This window comes from Dermochelys coriacea, chromosome 1, assembly GCF_009764565.3.
Source record: "Dermochelys coriacea isolate rDerCor1 chromosome 1, rDerCor1.pri.v4, whole genome shotgun sequence".
NCBI classification, from domain to species: domain Eukaryota; kingdom Metazoa; phylum Chordata; order Testudines; family Dermochelyidae; genus Dermochelys; species Dermochelys coriacea.
Genome location: NC_050068.2, coordinates 232,813,337 through 232,832,116, shown reverse-complemented (window position 1 = coordinate 232,832,116; position 18,780 = coordinate 232,813,337). Strand labels below are relative to the sequence as shown.

Sequence of the window (18,780 nt, the reverse complement as noted above, 5' to 3'; positions counted from 1 at the left end):
CATAGTACAAAAAGGAAATGTCCTTTTATTAGCTTTAAATTTGATTATTTGTAATTTGTTTGTGTGCTTCATTGTATTTTTTTCCAATTCTTCTTCAAAGAATAAAATGTGTTAAACTGTGACAAGAATATACATGGGCTGAGAACAACAGAGCTCACAGCAGAGACATTTTGAGAGAATTACTTCAAGTCCTTTGCAATGAAAAAGCATTGTTCTAATACAAAATGCAAGAGACAAGTCTTTAAGATAAGGCTCGGGGCTACTTTTTCTGTTATTCTTAAAGAGCAATAGACTAACACCCCTCTCAACAATCCCACTTCCTGCCTTTTTCCCTCAGTACTTCTTAGTACCCCCCCCCCCCATGATATGCTAATGAGTCAAGCTTTTATAACCTCTCCCATTTCACTCATAACTTTCTTAAAAGGGCTCTCTCCATTACTGTCCTCCACACCCATCACAAGGAATCATGCAAAACCCCAAACAGCTGAGTCATCCCTTGCTTTGTGACTGCAGTGCAGGCTTGTTATAAAAGGAGTTCACAGAGGGCCATCTGTTGCTTAAAAGAACAGTTTTTGGTGGTTCTCTTAGAAGAAGGTAAGTATGAATTATGTCACAACCTAGAATCTAATTAACACCACCCTTGACACTTAGTGTCTTTTTTAATAGCGATAGTAGTATGACCAACCCCAGGTGTACAAACATCTAAAGCCTAAAAAAGTATGATTTTTAAATCCATTTTGGCTTTTTCTTTGCTTTCTGTTGTTTGGATCTTTAGGCTATACTTGGGTCACTTTTCAAGCTTTCCTCTGCAATTATGATGGCTACAAAGTGGCTTTTTTTTTTAATGAGAGCTGAGATTCTTGAATAATTATATGATTCAAGCAAATTCTTAGATAAAATTCAGTTTGTATTGAAGTCAATGACAAAACATCCATTGACTTCGGGGGGGGTCAAGATTTTACTCCAAATATTGTGAGGGCCACCATGAAATTATGTGAGTTGGAAATCCTGTTTAGGAACATTCTATTTCCCCTGTGTTTGTGCTTCTACAGAATGCCTGTATCTCTTCTATGAACAGGCTCATCAATCCATTCACATTCACTTAAAGGTGGGGAAAACTCTCAAGCTATCTGGGAAGGGATGGTGTCACAAAACCAATCTGAATTTACAAACCTGGCTTTGCTGTATTATAAATCCATCTTTCTTTGTGTTTTTAAAAGTAAGGCAATTTAAAAAAAACAACAAAACCATGTTTTTCTAGCTTGGTGAGAAGACCATATTAGGCATCCGAGATAAGATAAGCTCTCTACAACAGGCTACCATGTCTGCCACATCTTGTTTACCATCACTCTTTGCTGTGCTATGTCTAATGGAGGCCCAGATCATTTAGGGAGTTCCATAGGAGCAGATCTTGGCCTCCTGACTTTAATGGAACGCTGCATGAGTGCAGAGGTCTGTGCATGCAGAACTCCTTGAGGAACTAGGGACTTAAGAGTTAGATCTACAAATGGACTTGGGTGCCTAAGTCCAATGTTTAGGAATCACTGAGATCCTTAAAACCCATACTCAGCTGCCAACTAACTCTGTAAGTGGTAAATCTTCTACTGGGAAAGTCCCATAGGGGCCTACATTTCTGATGCAGGTGTGCAAAACACCCAAACTGCTCAAAGCCCTTGATCTTGCCTAACGTCTGTTGAGATTCTCAAATTAGGCATTCCCCTGGCTCTCACACCTGTGGGGCATGATCTGGTAGGTGTTCTCTGAGCATCAAATTAGGCCCCCCACAAAGGACAGCCAAGGGCAAGTAGATTAGCAATTTTGGGGGTTGGCTGGTAGGGTGTGTCCTACTATTATGGTGAAAGAATGTGCCTCGATGAAGCAATCAGGTTTGGCTGATTTGAACCCAGGTCTTACCTATCCCAGGTGAGTGCCCTGACCAGCAGGCTTTTGGGTATTTTACCATAAGTGTCTTTCAAACTCTCCTGTTGAAACTGTTCCAAGTTTGAATGCATAATTAAATATTTATAGAGGCAGGGAATAGAACCTGATTTCCCCCAATACTTATGAGGTGTGCCCTAACCACTAGGCTATAGAGGCAACCTCATACTTGATTTTTTTTATCTCTGTCTCTCTCTCTGGCTCACCTTGGTAGAGAGTAGCTCGCTTAGGTGGCTTTCTGCTCAGCTTCCTGGCTTCTAAGAATGCCATTCTTAGGCATCTAACTTTCCCCACGCGTTGTACAAAGAGTCTCGGCACCTAACTTGTGGCTGAAGCTTCCACACCATGATAGGGTACCTAAAAGTTAGTCTTTGCACCACTGACTGCTGTACCACCCAAGTCCCTTTGTGAATCTAGGCCTAAATTCTCCAGTGCATTTAGATGCCCAGCTCCGGTTTATTTTAGCTCCTCACCCTTAGTTTGTAAAGCTACTCAGAATAAGGGTCTGCCATTTTTATTAGCCTTTGAAGTACTGTGTGAACCTACAAAGCCCATTACGTGGTAGCAGGATGCTTGTTCTGTTGTATCACTTATTGCTAAAGAGAAACAAGTGGCAGGAAAAGGGGATAAACTAAGGTTGGTGCTGAGACCTGTGTGCCTTTTATTAGCCTTTATGATTGTATACGTTTTATTTACCAGGACAATGTTCTATATTTTGGCTTTCAATATTGTTCATCTTTAATCAGAGTGTAATTAGTTTCCTGAAGGGCTGTTGGGTGGCTGTTTTCAGGGAATAGCACAGTGCTCTTCAACAAAACTAAACTGTTGAAATTAACCCACACTGATAAGCTTTTTAAAAAATACAGTGGCAGGCAAATATGACTATAAACAGAGGTTATAAACAGAGATGGGATCTAAGTAACATTGCACTTGACTTTTTCAGTATCTGTTATAATAAACTAACTGCAGCTTTAATGGAGCATTGTTTTTCTGTCCACTTCTTTTGTTCCTGAATAACTGGGGTACAATTGAGAAAAGAGAAAACACATATACAAAGCAGATTGAACTAAAACGTATACTTGTGTATTTTCCTTTGGAAACCACTCTCATACTATAATAATGTCTCCTTTGTTTAGCAAGTATTGTTACACATATCATAGGTACCATGGAAGCAATTAGAGGCCCAACAAGGAATTAGGACCCATTTGTGCTAGATGCTATATGTATATCCCTGCTCCAATGACTTTCAGTATAAGTAACTACAGGGGAGAACAAATTAAGTGATTGTCACGACTAGTGTAATCAGCAGCGGGCTCACTGTGTAGCCACTGTTAACTATTTTATATTTTGTTTGCAGTGTAATTGTCTCAGGCATCTGGACAGATGTGAGTTTAAGGGGGATAATGTTATCATTTCATGGTATGTATTTAGTCTACATATGCATGTGTAAATACTAGCTATTAGTAGCAACAATTTATCCAACTAATTTAGCCTTCCACTCGGTTCACAAATTATCCAACTTTGGAAGAATCTATATGTTCATAATGGCTGAGCAAACACTCCAGGCAAACAAATTACAGCCTCTAGATTTTCTTTGATTAGGTTTTAAGACCATTTGCTATTCATGGTGTGTGGTGGCTCAGTCATTTGAGTAATATGGTAATTTTTCATCTCTGGGTTTGGGTGACGGATTCTTTTAAAAACCAGGGCAAGCACTTCCAGAATGAATGCCCACATTTGCATGTGAATGCCCTTGCTCACACATGACTATAGATCAAGAATGGCCCTTCTCCACAATTGTCTGAGCAACCACCCATTTGTGAAAGTGTCTCTGAACAAGTAATACAGAAAAAGAGGTATGAACATTGGCAAATGCAAAAAGGATTAAGAATTTCGGGAACTTTTCTTATTTTCCCTATGATTTTTCTGTGTTGTTCAAAGATCCAGATAATGAGCAATGAAATAGATAACAGCTTCCAAAATATAAAACAATGCCATCTGGCAGCTTATCCCTTCTTCAGAGGTGACAAATGTCTCACTGGCTGTGAGACTGATGGAACTGGAATTGTTGTAGAAAGAGCACAGCAAAGCCTGAAGAATGACAAATACTGTGTTACTTTTCTCCGTAGGCCTCATCCTGTAAATTTTTATTACAAGGCATAACTTTTCTTCCATGATTAGAACTTTAAAGTCAATGGAGTTTGCAGGGATAGGTTCTAAGTTAGTGACTTTTTTGGCTAGATTCTCTGCTGGTGTGTCTCCATTGACTTCAAAGGAGGACCTGGCTTAGTGCCTTTAAATATGGCTCTGAACAGAGTGCAATGTACAAATGCTCTGGGGGAGCAGTGAGAAGCAATGTGCCTCAGACACGGCTCTGAGCTAGTCCCAGGGATCCCCTCTTTTGCTGGTGGGAAGGGATTGGGGAGAAAATTGCTACATCCTTCATGGGGGTGTAACATGTTCCCCTCTATACATTCATCCAGCTTTGCTGGAAGGTGTATGGGGGCAACAGAACTATATTTCCACCTGTCCCTGCCCACTTGCTTGTGGGAGAAGACCCACCAGCACAGTCACTGTGTTCCTTTGAGTACCAAGAGTTGCATTGGAGTTAACTGTAATGTGGGGTTAGCTCTAATGTGGCTATGCAAGAAAGTGGTGAGCCTTTATTCTCTTTGGCAGCCAGTAAAGAGTTAGGCAAATTTAGATCTAAATATCTAATAAAGTATTCATTACAAGGAGTGCCCTTCAGTAGTATGTCCTTGATTAGACCTTGATCACGTAGCTTGTTCCAGATGAGTGACCCCTACACCTGCACAGTGCCCAGCTGGTGTCAGTGGGGAGATACATGGATGGGAAAAGTTCTGGGGTCAGACTCTTCATAATTACTATGAGACAAACATTACACCACTCTTTCAAGTATAACACTTGGGTAGTTTCATAGATCAATGGATGTGTAAATGTAACTCACTGAAACTCACATGGAAGTAGTCATATTCCCTAACCTCATTATTAATTACCACCAATTTGCAACAGGCCTAGTACCATCTTCTGGTTTTGTCCAAACATAAATTAGAACCGTGGACTGGGAAACCAGGCTCCATTGGTTCTGTTCGTAGCACGTCCCAATGTGCTATGTGAACTAGGACAAGCTACAAAGACCAAAATTATCAGAAGTGGCTAATTTTGAGTTCCTCATTTAGGGGAAGCCCAGCTTGAGATATCAAGCACTGATTTTAGAGACGCTAAGCACCCACAACTCAAGTTGAATTCAGCACATCTCCAAATCAGAACCTGTGTGTCTAACTGGGAATGCAGAACTAATAGCCACTTTTGAAAATGTTGGCATTATCCTCCTTTTCTGCCATTTATCCAGCTCTAGTATGGTTGTGGATATGTACTGCTATTTACCTGGTGAAGGGTAGTGAGGCATAAGTAAGCAATGTTTGTACAGCACTCTGAGGGCCTTGGGTGACAACCCATCATGAAAGCACGAATGATGACTATATCCACAGCATTAGGCTTTAAAACGGTTTCCCTCAAGAGGCATTAATCACGGTATAATAGGCTAAGAAAACATTTATTATAGCTCAGACCAGCAAGCTCTGTATGCCAGCTTTGTAGTGGCAATGGAAATCATGTTGGAGTAATGAGCCTTTATCAGTGGTAATGCAGCATACTAGCAGTATCTGCTATTCTTGGATAGTTCTCCCTGGAAAAGAGTATAAAGACCTATAATTTGTTATTTGTAAATGTGAGAAGCAGCAATTTGTTGGGTATTTGAAACATTGGTACAAATTGACTGATGTACTGGAGGGCTGATCCTAAAGCATCAACAAGTTGCGACCTGCAGTCCCAACTCAGGCAAAGTGAATAAAGCATTAATTAATTTTTAGAAGTGCTGAGCACCCAAAATTCCAGCTTCAAGTCAATGTGGAGCAACAAGTACACAGCGTTTCTCCAGCTTGATGTCCACTGAAATCAATGGAAAGATTCCCATTGTTCTCAATGGGTTTTGAATCAGGCCTTTGGTATGTTTCTCACTGTATTATTACAGTAGGGACAGGGAGCACCTGTTATGTTCTCCCTTAGCCTGAGAATTGCAGTTGCAATATAACTCATGCCCTTTAGTTGCACATACATTTTAGTGAGGGGGGCAAGTATCCTGTCTTGTAATTGCTGAGCCTAGAAAGCTGAAGCAAAATGAGTTGAACTAGTTTTGCGTTGAGAGCAGTTTTGAACCAAGTAACTTTAAAGTGTAACGGTCTGAATCCCATTAAAGTGTAGCAAATGTTGAATTCCTTGCTGCCCAAATCACTGAATAAAATGAGGCATTGCATGGTGCATCTTTGGACTTACACTCCATGGGCCTGACTCCAATTTACACTATGGCCAATTTACTCTATTCCAGTAAAGAGAACTTAAAGTGGGCATGGGGGGGAGGGGGAGGGCAGATCCACACCCAACCCCACTGCAGTCAGGAAAGGGTTAGAGCTCTTCTGGGCACAATCAGCCTCAACCCAGTGTGCCTGGAGATGGGCAGATCCTTAAAAAGGAGGATCGCTGCTCGGTGCAGGGTGGTGCTGTGAAGGAGTTAGGACTGCAACTCAATCATCCTTGACCCCTGGAGGCAGGAGTTGCTGGCTGGGGGTCCTTGGCCACCCCCCAGTTCCACTCAGAACTTTCCCTTTTTCTTCTTTGGCTTCCCAAACTCTGTCATTGTGGGCTGTGGGATCAGACTGATGTTTTGGTTGGACTACTTTAACTTTCCCCCGCAAGGGGGCTGATGTCTTGAATAGCATAGCTGGAGGGCAGTGCTGTGGCTTTCAAGTCAGGAGCAATGCCTATCCTTTCTGCAAGGGGGTGCTAGAGAGGCGTAGTCTAATCTACTACATAGCATAAACTGGATCTATACTCACTTTAAGTCTCTTTACTGTTGGAGTGGTGTAAAGTGGCCATGGTGTTCATGACACTTTGACTGGTCATCAGCACAATATGTGGGTCAGACAAAGAGTTTAGGGCCTGTTTCTCAGTGGTCCTGAATACCCACAGCTCCCACTGAGTTGTGGATGTTCAGCATCTGTGAAAACTAGGCCTTTAATCCATAAAGTGCCGATCCTGCTGTAAATTCCAGGCAGCGTAGGATATTCCCGTGCAGGGCTCATTGCAGAACTGGAGGCCAAAGAGTCAAAGTGCAATAGATTTCCTGTGGAGTAATGACCGGCTATGGGACCTGATGGCTCAAGGCACAGTTGACTAAAACAGTAGATATATGGATTCTTTGTTTTAGTGGGTGACACAATTTCAGTTTTTTAGTGCAGGGCATTTCTGGATAATTTGTCTCCTTTATGTTAACCAAACAAATTGCTTGCATCATTTCCCAACATAATTGAGTTTATAACTGCAACTGTTGGCAGAAATTTCCGTTCTACTATGAGCAAGCAGCTAATGGAAAGGGCCTCATTCACAAAATCTAATGCCAACAGGTTATAATAGTAGGATGTGTGATTGGAAGCTTCCTTTTTGACCTTTTTTCTTTTCCTGTGTGAAGGTGTTTTTGTAAACTCGCGAAATAGTAAAAACTATTACAATTAAACAATCAAGACTTAGGTTTCTCCTGGTAATTTTAGGTATAGGGCAACGAGCCTTGAGTGTGAAAAATCCCATAAGACAGAAGAAAGAAGAGGTGATAATCTATAATTAGGACCAGCAACAAATCTGAATTTTTGCCCACTAATAATGCCTGTAGCCTTTATTTTCAGTGTACTTGCTTTAGGGGTAGGAGGGATACCGATTAGCTCTATGGAGTGTCCTTTTTTAGTAAAACTGCAAATAGTCATTCACCACCTAGGATGCTGTTTAACAAAATAGCACTATTATGAAGATTAGAATATAGAAATTAATAAAACAATAGAATGTAATTCTGCTTGATAAGTTGGGTAATTACAGTGAAAGCCTTGAACTTGAACAACTTGTTGTATTTAGCAATGGGAAGTTATCTAGGAAAAATAGTTCTCTGATGAATACGTAGAAATCATTTGTTTTCCAAGTTGGAAAAGGTGTTTAAATTCATTGCAATACCTACTTTGTGTTTGTTGTTAATTTTAATTATATATTTATCAATATTTTAAGATAAGGAGCATACCTTAAAGCATAGTCATAAAACTGTGCTAAGGGGGACTTTATTGATGCATAGGTCTTGTGCTAAACCCCTTCGTGGGGTGGAGGGAATTTCATCCTTTAACAGTGTCATGGATTCACAGGTCCAGTGCTCCCGCATGGCTCTGTAATGGTCCCTGGCAGTGCTAACCCCACTAGAGTCACACTCACTGGGGTAAACTCCTTGGTTCACAGTCTTCTGGGACCATACTTCTGAGCCTTCAGCACCCCTGTCTCACTCCATGAGCTCCCCTTAGTGAGACCCCTGGGGAAAGCTTACACACCCAAAGGATGCCTAAATCATGTAGGCACTTTTGAAAATTTTACTCCCTTTTCCTTACTGATACTCATAACTCATTCTCTTTGCCTGTCATTCCCACTATCTGCTCTCCAGCTCACTTTGCAGCTTGGTTCTCTTCTGTATGTTTGTGCTCTGTCTCTGTTCCTTCCTTCCTTCTTCCCCCACTCATCCCCCTCTCCCCCCATGCCCCACTTTGTCCACTATCTGCTACCATGTTTGGTTTTACCCCAAGAAACACGCAACAGAGAAAGAGACTTATTAACAGATCTAATTCCTGTACAATAACCCGAAGAGGGATGGACCAGGAAGCTTTGACAGGCAAACTAGATAGCTCTGCTTGAAATCTGGGGAATAAAAATTATTGAAGTCACTAGAGAATTACATAGTTGCTAGTTTAAAAGGTGTGAGTCAACCAGTGCAGGTTGCCACAATGCAGTGCACATGCACTAGCCAAAGGACAATGTGAAAGAATAGGTAAAAACTATAACAAAGTGGTAATTCCCACCACTTTTCCAAAATGAAGGTCAAGACGGATGATCACAGCTTGCTCTTTGCTCAAAAAGCAGAGTTTCTGTAATAGTGCTGCAAACCCACAACGTTCAAAAATGTGAGTCAGACCCCCAAAATTATGAGATTTTAAAATGTACAATTCCCCTCCTCCCCCCCACCTTTTGGGTTCTTTTTATTTACCTTCTGGTTGGGGAGAGGGGAGGGGTGGGCTTTAGAGTACACTTGTCATGTTTTTGAGCTTTTTTTCCCATATGTCTACGCTACAGATATGCTGCTGTGGTATAGACGCTTCCTACATCAATGGAAGCGGTTTTTCTGTCTCTAGTTAATCCAGCTCTCTGAGAGGCTGTAACTAGACTGATAGAAAATTCTTCCATCCACCTCACTGTGTCTAGAATGGGGGTTAGGTCAACATAACTTTGGTGCTTCAGATGTAAAATTTTTCACAGCACTGAGTGATATAGTTAGGTTGCTCTAATTTGAATGTACATCAGGCCCCAACTGTGAGAGTTAAAAGCTTTCTTTAGAGAACTTGAGATTCTCATGTGCTCACATAATTCCAGGAATTGGGGCATTTGAGAAAAATGCCAAATATCATTAGATTCATGATTAAACCAGAGTCCTGAAATACCTGATCTTGTGATCAGTTACTCTTTATAGTGTAGAAAAAGATTTAAATAGGCCATCTTTGAATTTGTTCCCATGCATAAACACTATCTACTTGTGTCATGTAAAATGAACTCACGTGGGAGTGGATTTTTTTTAAAAGAAAACTTTGGTTCAGTGGCTGAATATAAAAAAAAAAAAATTTTTTTTAAATTTTGTTTGAGTTGACCTGAATTGATTTTTTTTTTTTTTTGACAAAATGTAAAAGTCAAAACAAAAATACTGTTGAGGTCTCACAATTTGTTGTTCAACCCAAAATGAAATATTTTGTTTTGTCTGAAGTTTTCCACCTTGTTTTTTTCTAAAATGGAGGTAAATTTCATAACAAAAATCTGTTTTGAATCAAAAAGGGTTTTTAGAAGCTAACAAAACACGATTTTTTTTTACCTAAACAATTTTTAAAACTGACACAAATTTGCAGAATATTTTGGTTGATATGAATGTGCATTTTTTTCAGTAAAAAAACCTTTGTCTGCAAAAATTTTACCCAGCTGTAATCAGCCTAGCTCTATTGATGTTCAGTTTATCATGTAGCTTTAATGGAGTTATACCAGTTCACCTCAGCTGAGGATCTGGCCTATAGTTTCCAGAGACTTGATCTAGCAGCTGCCCTTTGTGCTGGGCTCCTTTTTAGTTCAAGTTCTGTGGTTGGAGGACATGATGGATCGGTCCATATCTCACCACTGGAGATATCCAAGTTAACAGTCTGGTCACCTGCTATCAGACATCACATACCTTGTGCTGACAGCGTAATAAAAACACTAACCTAACTTTTATTTCACAACTGTTATTAGAAACAGTAGAAAAGCTGATTAAAAAAAAAACAGCCACAATGTCTTAAATGAGTCATATAAGCTGTTACAGGCAAACTCTAAAGAAATTATCATGAAAAATACTTCAGAAATGCAGTATATTTGAAGAAAATAATTAAAAACAAAAGAATTCCCAATATTTGCCACTTAAGAGAATGTAGTGGCCCACTAGGAGGAGCTAGAGGGCACCTTGTTGCTGGCAGATTGTGGCAAGGGAAATTTTGCTGCATAATTGACTCAGGAAATAGTTTTGGGCACAGAGGCCTCTGAAATTATAAATACTTATCCTCTACCTTCCGTTGCTCAGTGTATGGACTTTGTGTAAGGCCTTGTCTACACACAAGTTGTACTGCCTTAACTACTGGTTAAACTAAGCTGTACAACTCAACTAGTGTGGACATAATTGGGTTCACAGTTTATGAATATGCTTATATGGTATAGCTTATTCTTATTCTTGCTTGTTCTAATTTATTCTTGTTCAAGTAGGAGCTGCATCTAACTAGGGTACATAGTAGACCAGGCCTTAGTTTCAAATTGTAATAAATCTGTTCTTCTCTTTGATCTTAATTTGACATTAATAGACTGATTTTGCTTCTTTGACAAGTATCAGGCTTTGCTCGTATTCGGTCAGACACCTTGCGGCAGATCTTCAGCTAGTGTAACTTTCATCATTCCTTCAACTTCAATGTCAATTTGCACCAGCTGAGGACCTGCCCCTTTGTCAGTATTTTGCTGGGGGCTGCTAAAGCTTCTGCAAAATTTAAGCTTTTGTTTGAAAGAGAATAAAAATTCTCCTAAATGAAGCTGAAAGTCTGGGTATGTTAACAACGAGCTTGTACCTGCCCATTCCACCTATTGAGTGGAAGAGGCTCTGCACAAACATAGTCGGAGAACATCACTTCCTCAAAGAATGTGCAATCTAAACAGACAAGACAAAAGAGTGAGAGGGGACACAGACACACCAAAGATAAAGTGATTGCTCAAGGTCCCAAAGCAGGTCAGAGCCAGGAACAAAACCCAGGACTCCTGACTCTCATATCCATATTTGAAAAATAAATGCTATCATTTATCTTTGGTTCTGAGCTACTTCATTAATGTTCTTCTGGGCAAAAAGGGTGACGGTAGAAAGACCATACACCTTTGGAAGCCATATTTCAGAAACCAATGTGCAAAGCACTGACTAGAACTCGGGAAACTGTAAAGGTACTCGTTCAGTGTGAAATATGCACCTAGAAAAGAGTTCACATAGAGGTCATTCTTTCAGGGGGTGCCTATATCAATAATGAAAGAAAATGCGTGCAAGAAGAGGCGTTTGAAGTAAATGTTGCATGTACTACCCACTACTGTGGGCAGAAATGATTATCTTAAATGAGAAATGCATAATAACCCACCTTATGGTAGCTTGAAATATTAACTCTAGATGTATGGCCAAGGGGAAAAAGCAAAGGCCTCTCTAAGTATAAAATCTTTGTAGGGCTTTTGAAGTGAAATTTCTACACATGATAGGATTCTGTGTAGAGGACATTGTGTCACACCATGCAACATGAGATCAGAAATACTAACTGTAATCTACAGTGCAATCAGAGCACAGGGAATGGTAAGGACTGAGGACAATGTGAATGCTGGCATTGAAGATAAGAAATACAAGTATGGAATCCATAGTAAATAAAGGAAACAGAATTTGTGGGGAGGGGGAAAGATTCTGAAACTCCATGATATTCCTAAATCCTTAGTCTAAACCTGGTGCAGAGCTATTTGAATTTACTGGGAAAGACTACCTCTAGTTAGTGAACTAGTACTCATTTTATTTTAAACTGACCTGTTGTACAGCACACTGAGAGTAGTAATGTAATATATCATTAGGAGGAACAGAAGACCTCTAAGCAAACACATAGGGGACATTGGCTGTCTTTCTTGAGGACATCCAGAATAATGCTGAGACTGCTGGCCTGACAGAAGGTAACATATACAGTGTTACTGTAGACATGTTGGTTCCAGGATATTAGAGACAAGGTGGGTCAGGTAATATCTTTTATGGACCAACTTCTGTTGGAGAGAGAGAGAGAGACAAGGTTTTGAGCTCTTCTTCAGATCTGGTAAACGACATAAGATTGAAAGCTTGCCTCTCTCACCAACAGAAGTTGGTCCAATAAAAGATGTTACCTCCCCAACCTTGTCTCCCTAAAAAGAAGGTAACATAGACCCAACCATCCTCTGACAAGGACGAACAGTAGGAGCTGCAGATGGCATTGTTTTGAGAATAAGTGGCCATGTGATTAGAAAGTCACTTAGCTTCTGAGTCAGTAGTCACTGACAGATGTCCAATAAGAGGCAGATCAATCCTCTCTCCAGCCTGGGATATGCAAGTAGTCTTTTCTGACCTCCATTCCAAACATCTCTGGGTGAGTTTTATTGATTAGCTGTATTGGTTTGTGGTGATAGTTATTTATGGATGATATTGTGGTTTATTTGCATTTGATTTTGTGCCTTCCCCCCACCCCCAAAAAAGGAGGGAAGAGATAGTAACCACTGGAGTTAGTGGATACTGACCACTGTCATGTGACAGGGCTATAACCTGTGTTAACCCAGTGTCATGTGACTGAAGCAAAGAAACAAAAATCAGTCTGTCACCAGCACTCTTGTGTGTATTATGCATTTATTCCAGCCTCCACCAAAAGCTTCCTTACATGCCACAGAAGCATCCTCCCCCATCTCACAGCCAAACACCCCTCCAAACCCAGGAGCCCACCCACACTCCCCACTTCACAGCAGCTTCATGCCTCAGCACACCAATCTTCCCAGGGTTTCTTTCCTTGACTAGGACAGGCCACAAAGGATTGTGGGATATAGTGGGTCTTTGGGAAAATGTTTGGTCATTTTATGGATCATGGACCCAGAAAGATTGAGAACCACTGTGCTAAATAGTTATTTTCCATCTCTAACTTACTTAACTATAAACAGTTGACTAAATAGACCCGATTCTTCTTATAAGAATTTCTGTTTAATTATAAGGCTGGACAAGTTTGTCTTCCCAAAGATAGAGAATTTTCTCTGATCATCTTCCCTTCCTGAACCCCCATTCTAAGGTTGCAGTCTGAATACATTTGGTGTGTTCATTGCAAGCTGTCTGGATCATCTCTTACAACACCTAGGCAGTCAGGGACACCAAGCGTTTCCAGGGGTAGCTACGTTCATTAGCAAAATGCTCTGCCTAATAAACAGACATCTCCCTATGACTAATATGCCATTGAACATCCACAGTGCTTGATAATGACAGCCTGCTTCCCTGCTATCTAGCCTTTGCAGCATGACAAGCAGAAACATTTAGGCTCATGCTTGAATTATTATTGGAAGAAAATTATCCATTTCATTTAAATGTCTCAGTTTATTCTGAGATTAGTGTTCCCCCCTACTATGCTAATATTATATTTACTTGGAAAACAGGAAAGGGACCATTCAACACTAATGTGATAAATGATGACCAACATTAATTGAAGCTAGTACAGGCTTACAGCCATCTACTGAGCTCCTTTATGTGGCTTTATCTTATTTTTAAGGAGAAGGACTTTATTTAAAATCTAAAAAATGTTACAGCATGACTGTCTCAATTTACGATGCCATTTCTGTACCCTCTCACTTGCCTTGCAAGACATTTGAACATGGTCAAGGTGTCTGTAAAACTGCATTACAACAAGATCATGTGTCTTTCCTGAAACCTCTGCAATACCTGTGGAAGGTGCACAGATATCTTCACTCAACCAGAGTCCCTCACTCAGTAAGACTATCTGATTTAGAGATTAGTGATTTCTGAACTTGGTGGGTGCACAAAACTGGGCTGGAATGTCATGAAAACAAGCTTCTCTGTGAGCTTTCTAATACTGCTTGTCTCTTAGAAGGCTGTAAATAACATGAGAACAACTTCATGTTGGCACTTTCTTTGCTGGTTTTGACTAGAACCAGGAAGTGCAGAAATGCATGAAAAGAGAACGATAGCCAATTAAAAGATTAACCTAACTTTTTTTTCTAGGCTCAACAAAATGTTCTGCAGCTTCCGTTTTGAGTGAATCTTCAAGCTGGTTTCTTCACCCCCTACTAGAGATTTATATTACTGGTCGAAAAATGCAGAGATTTGTGTTGGATTAAAGAATTGCATTAAAGAAAACCCTATACAAATTGGTCAAGAAAAGCAACAATTTTTGGTGAAATATATTCTTATAAATTGCATCGAAATGTTACCTGTTGACTAGAGGAAGAGATTTAGGCATTGACTAACACAAACTAAAGCACCTCTAACACTGAAAGTCACTATAACGTCCTTGAATGAATACGGAAGGAGGCTATATTTTCTCTATTTTTTAAAGTTTTGACTAACTTTCCATTATAAACTCTTTACACTCCTAACTTGGCCAGAACTATTCCAAACTGTCTGCTAGTTCTCACATGTTCTCTTCCAGAGGATAACTTGTGGGAGGAAGCTGGAGGGTGGGAGGTAAGTGGTGAGGGATGTTGCAACAAGATATTAATGAGTAAGGCCCTACCAAATTCATGGTCCATTTTGCTCAATTTCATGGTCATAGGATTTTAAAAATAATTAATTTAATGATTTCAGCTATTTAAATCTAAAATTTCACAGTATTGTAACTGTAGGGGTCCCGATCCAAAAAGGAGGGTGCGGGGTTGCAAGGTTATTGAAGGGGTGGTTGCAGTACTGCTACCCTTCTGCACAGCTGCTGGCAACAGCGCTGCCTTCAGAGCTGGGCAGTTGGAGAGCGGCAGCTGCTGGCCAGGAACCAAGCTCTGAAGGCAGAGCCACCACCAGCAGCAGCACAGAAATAAGGATGACCTGGTATGGTATTCAGAGTAGCAGCCGTGTTAGTCTGTATTCGCAAAAAGAAAAGGAGTACTTGTGGCACCTTAGAGACTAACAAATTTATTAGAGCATAAGCTTTCGTGAGCTACAGCTCACTTCATCGGATGCATTACTCTACTGCCTGCAGAGCTGGGACCTCAGTCAGCAGCGCCACTCTCTGACCACACAGCTCTGAAGCAGCTGTGCAGAACTAAGGGTGGCATGGTATAGTGTTGCCAACCTTACTTCTGCACTGCTGCTGACAGGGAGCTGCCTTCAGAACTGGGGCAGCACAGAAGCAATGCCATGATCTCTCTAAAATAACTTTGCACCCACTTACAACCCCTTTTGGGTCAGGACCCCCAATTTGAGAAATGCTGTTCTCCCTTGTGAAATCTGTATAGCAGTGGTTCTCAAACTTGTTCCACTGCTTGTGCAGGGAAAGCCCCTGTGGGGCCAGGCCAGTTTGTTTACCTGCCATGTCCGCAGGTTCGGCCGATCGCGGAGCTGCTGGAAGCGGCGTGGGCTGAGGGACATACTGATCACCACTTCCAGCAGCCCCCGTTGGCCTGGAGCAGCGAAACCGCAGCCAGAGGGAGCCGTGATCAGCCGAACCTGAGGATGCGGCAGGTAAACTAACTGGCCCGGCCCGCCAGGGGCTTTCCCTGCACAAGAGGCAGAACAAGTTTGGAAACCACTGCTGTATAGTATAGGGTAAAAGCACAAAAGACCAGATTTCATGGAAGACTACCAGATTTCATGGTCTGATGCATTTTTCATGGCCGTGAATTTGGTAGGGCCCTATTAATGAGACAAAACATTTTGAAAAATTAGGTGTCATTTTTGTAAACTTTCCTAACTTCTTTGTAACACCAGGTCCTAAAAATAGCTTGGCATAGAAGCTTCACATCTGATTTACTCTTTTCTCAAGGATAGCTGGTGCATTTGAGCCTTTTGGGGACGGTTTGGTGGCTAATTTTTCAGTTATTAGAATCAATTTTTGTCAACTTATGAACTCTAGAAGGCCTCATGTGCATATTATAAGTCTCTGAGGTCCGATAATGGCACTAGAGTGAGCAGTGGAGATTTAGAACACTAATTACTTTCTCTTGATCTTATAACCTACCAAGGGGATCCTTATAACCCAATCTCACTCTTCAAAACTACAAGTCCATCTACATTAAGTTTTTAAACATCAAGAATAGAAAAGGTTTTTCAAAAAATTGTGTAAATTTCCTAACATAACTTTGTTTTGAGAATTAAAATTTCATAAATAAGATTAACTTTAGATTAAAGTTCAACGGTTAGGAATTTCTACGTTGTCCGAGAAACCTCAGCACCAGAAAGTCCAGAAATATTTGGCTGTTACAAGCCCTAGCTTTAACTTTTCCCTCCGATTCTAGTTCTGACATTAAACTGCCATCTCACCACATCCATGTCACTTACCTTTTCTGAGCCAAGGTTTCCCCATCTAGAAAAGCAGAATATAATGCTGACCTACTTCTTAATAAAGGTCTGATTCTGCTATATCTGCTCACACTATGTACCTTACTATTCAAGTAGTCCTTGGGGCTTGAGCCGTAACCCAATGAAGTTTAAGTAAAGGCTTCCATTGATTCACCTGGTCATTGATCAAGCCTTAACCATAGAATAAGGTGGTAATTAATGTAGATACAGGTGACAGAACTAAGTCCTAAAATAATAGCTATTCAAATGCAAAACATTATTACGGCCAATCAATGGCTAAGATGGGAAAGAATAGGACTTTCATCTTACAAACCTGAAAGTAAGGTGTGTGTGTGTTTGTTTGTTTGTTTTTAAAGTTAGCACTTAATAACACTCTATAAAATTTAGTTGTTACTGAAATAACTAGGCTGAGTATTCAACAACTATTTAGAGCCATTTATAATCTAAGTATGGTTTTGTATTGTGCCATCTGAATATCAGGCTTTCATGACTGATGAATAGGAAACAAAATGGAATGCTACATTAATTGTTTGTGTTCAGAACATTCATGTGAAGGATGGTCTATCCAAAACAACACACTTTTTCTACGTAAATTATGTATCAAACTTATCAGGAAAATAGGGCCCTTACACTGAGAACTAGGTGTACATTTAAGATTTAGGGTACTGAAAGGAGTATCAAAAATGATGCACATAGCTCAGTTTGCTTAATAAAGTACTACGTACTTTTGTAACTCCTAGCGATGTCATTACAATTTCTAAGCTTCCATTACTATAGAACCTATTTTTTCAAAGCATGAGTATTTATTGTAAAAATGTTTGTTCCATTTTGGTTTCTTATTTTGTTCATGTTTTAATATTGAATGTTTCGCTTATTGCACCATGTTTATAAAATGCATGTTCTATATCTCCCACTAATGGCTAGTCCACATAGAGGACAACAACCTGATACTGCTGTCAGCTAATGGCATTACTTTTTAGATCAAGTGGAAGACATTTGTGTTTTGGTGCAGGACATCCCAGATTCAAATCCTGCTGATGACCCATGCTGGGAGTCATTGCATGTATACTATACAGCAGGAATGGAAATGCACCTGCTTATGAAAGCCATGAATATGGCCCACTGAACCTTTATCTCTCAACTTGTGGTGTATCTTTTAACCTAGCTAGAAAATTGAATTAAAACTAGTGACTAGCTAGTTTCACAAGGTTACTTTGGAGATTCATCTGAAAGCTTGAATACTTACCTGAAACATCCAGATCTCCTGAATGGTGGTGGAAACACATTGAAAAAAGTTTTGTCTTGTAAGATTTCCACTACTGTTTTTTTCCTTACAGGCTGAAAATACCACTTTTTCTTCTGATTATGGCTGGAACCATTGGGACAGTGAGACTGTCTTAATCCATGCAGCTCTCTTGCATGCTGTACGAAACTCTAATCCCTTTTGTGGGCAAGTTGGCAAGAGCCACTGGGACCAAGTGGCACAGTGGAGACAGGAGAAATCTGCAGGGACCATCTTTTTGTTCTGTATTTGTACAACACCTAACACAAAGGGGCTAGGTCCATGACTGGGGCCCTAGGTGTTATTGCAATACAAATAACTAATATTGGTGAAACTGAAGCAATAACTTTAAGAAAATATACATGTTTAATTAAATGAAGCAAAACCAAAGTTTTTTCTGTGACTGAAATGCTATCTGTACCTGCAGTAGAACTGATCATGATTTCGATGTTCATCTTTTCCATTGTCACAATTATCCAACGTTTCAGTGTGAGGTTAAAACAGAGAAGATATAGTGAAATGCATTTTAAGTGAAAAGCTAGTCTCAAAGTGCCGAATGTGAGGATAGAAAGAAAAGGAGTACTTGTGGCACCTTAGAGACTAACAAATTTATTTGAGCATAAGCTTTCGTGAGCTACAGCTCACTTCATCAGATGCATGTAGCTCACGAAAGCTTATGCTCAAATAAATTTTAGTCTCTAAGGTGCCACAAGTACTCCTTTTCTTTTTGTGAATACAGACTAACACGGCTGCTACTCTGAAATGTGAGGATAGTATGAGAACGGGCATGCAGTGAAAT

The 18,780-nt window shown here is 40.2% G+C and overlaps 1 long non-coding RNA gene across 1 annotated transcript; it reads left to right on the top strand.

The window, feature by feature from the left end:
• Positions 1-456: 456 nt before the first annotated feature.
• LOC119849787 lies at positions 457-18,360 on the top strand. The gene is made up of 3 exons (XR_005290588.2): positions 457-594; positions 3,296-3,357; positions 18,037-18,360. It is a non-coding gene; the product is annotated as an uncharacterized LOC119849787 (long non-coding RNA).
• Positions 18,361-18,780: the final 420 nt, after the last annotated feature.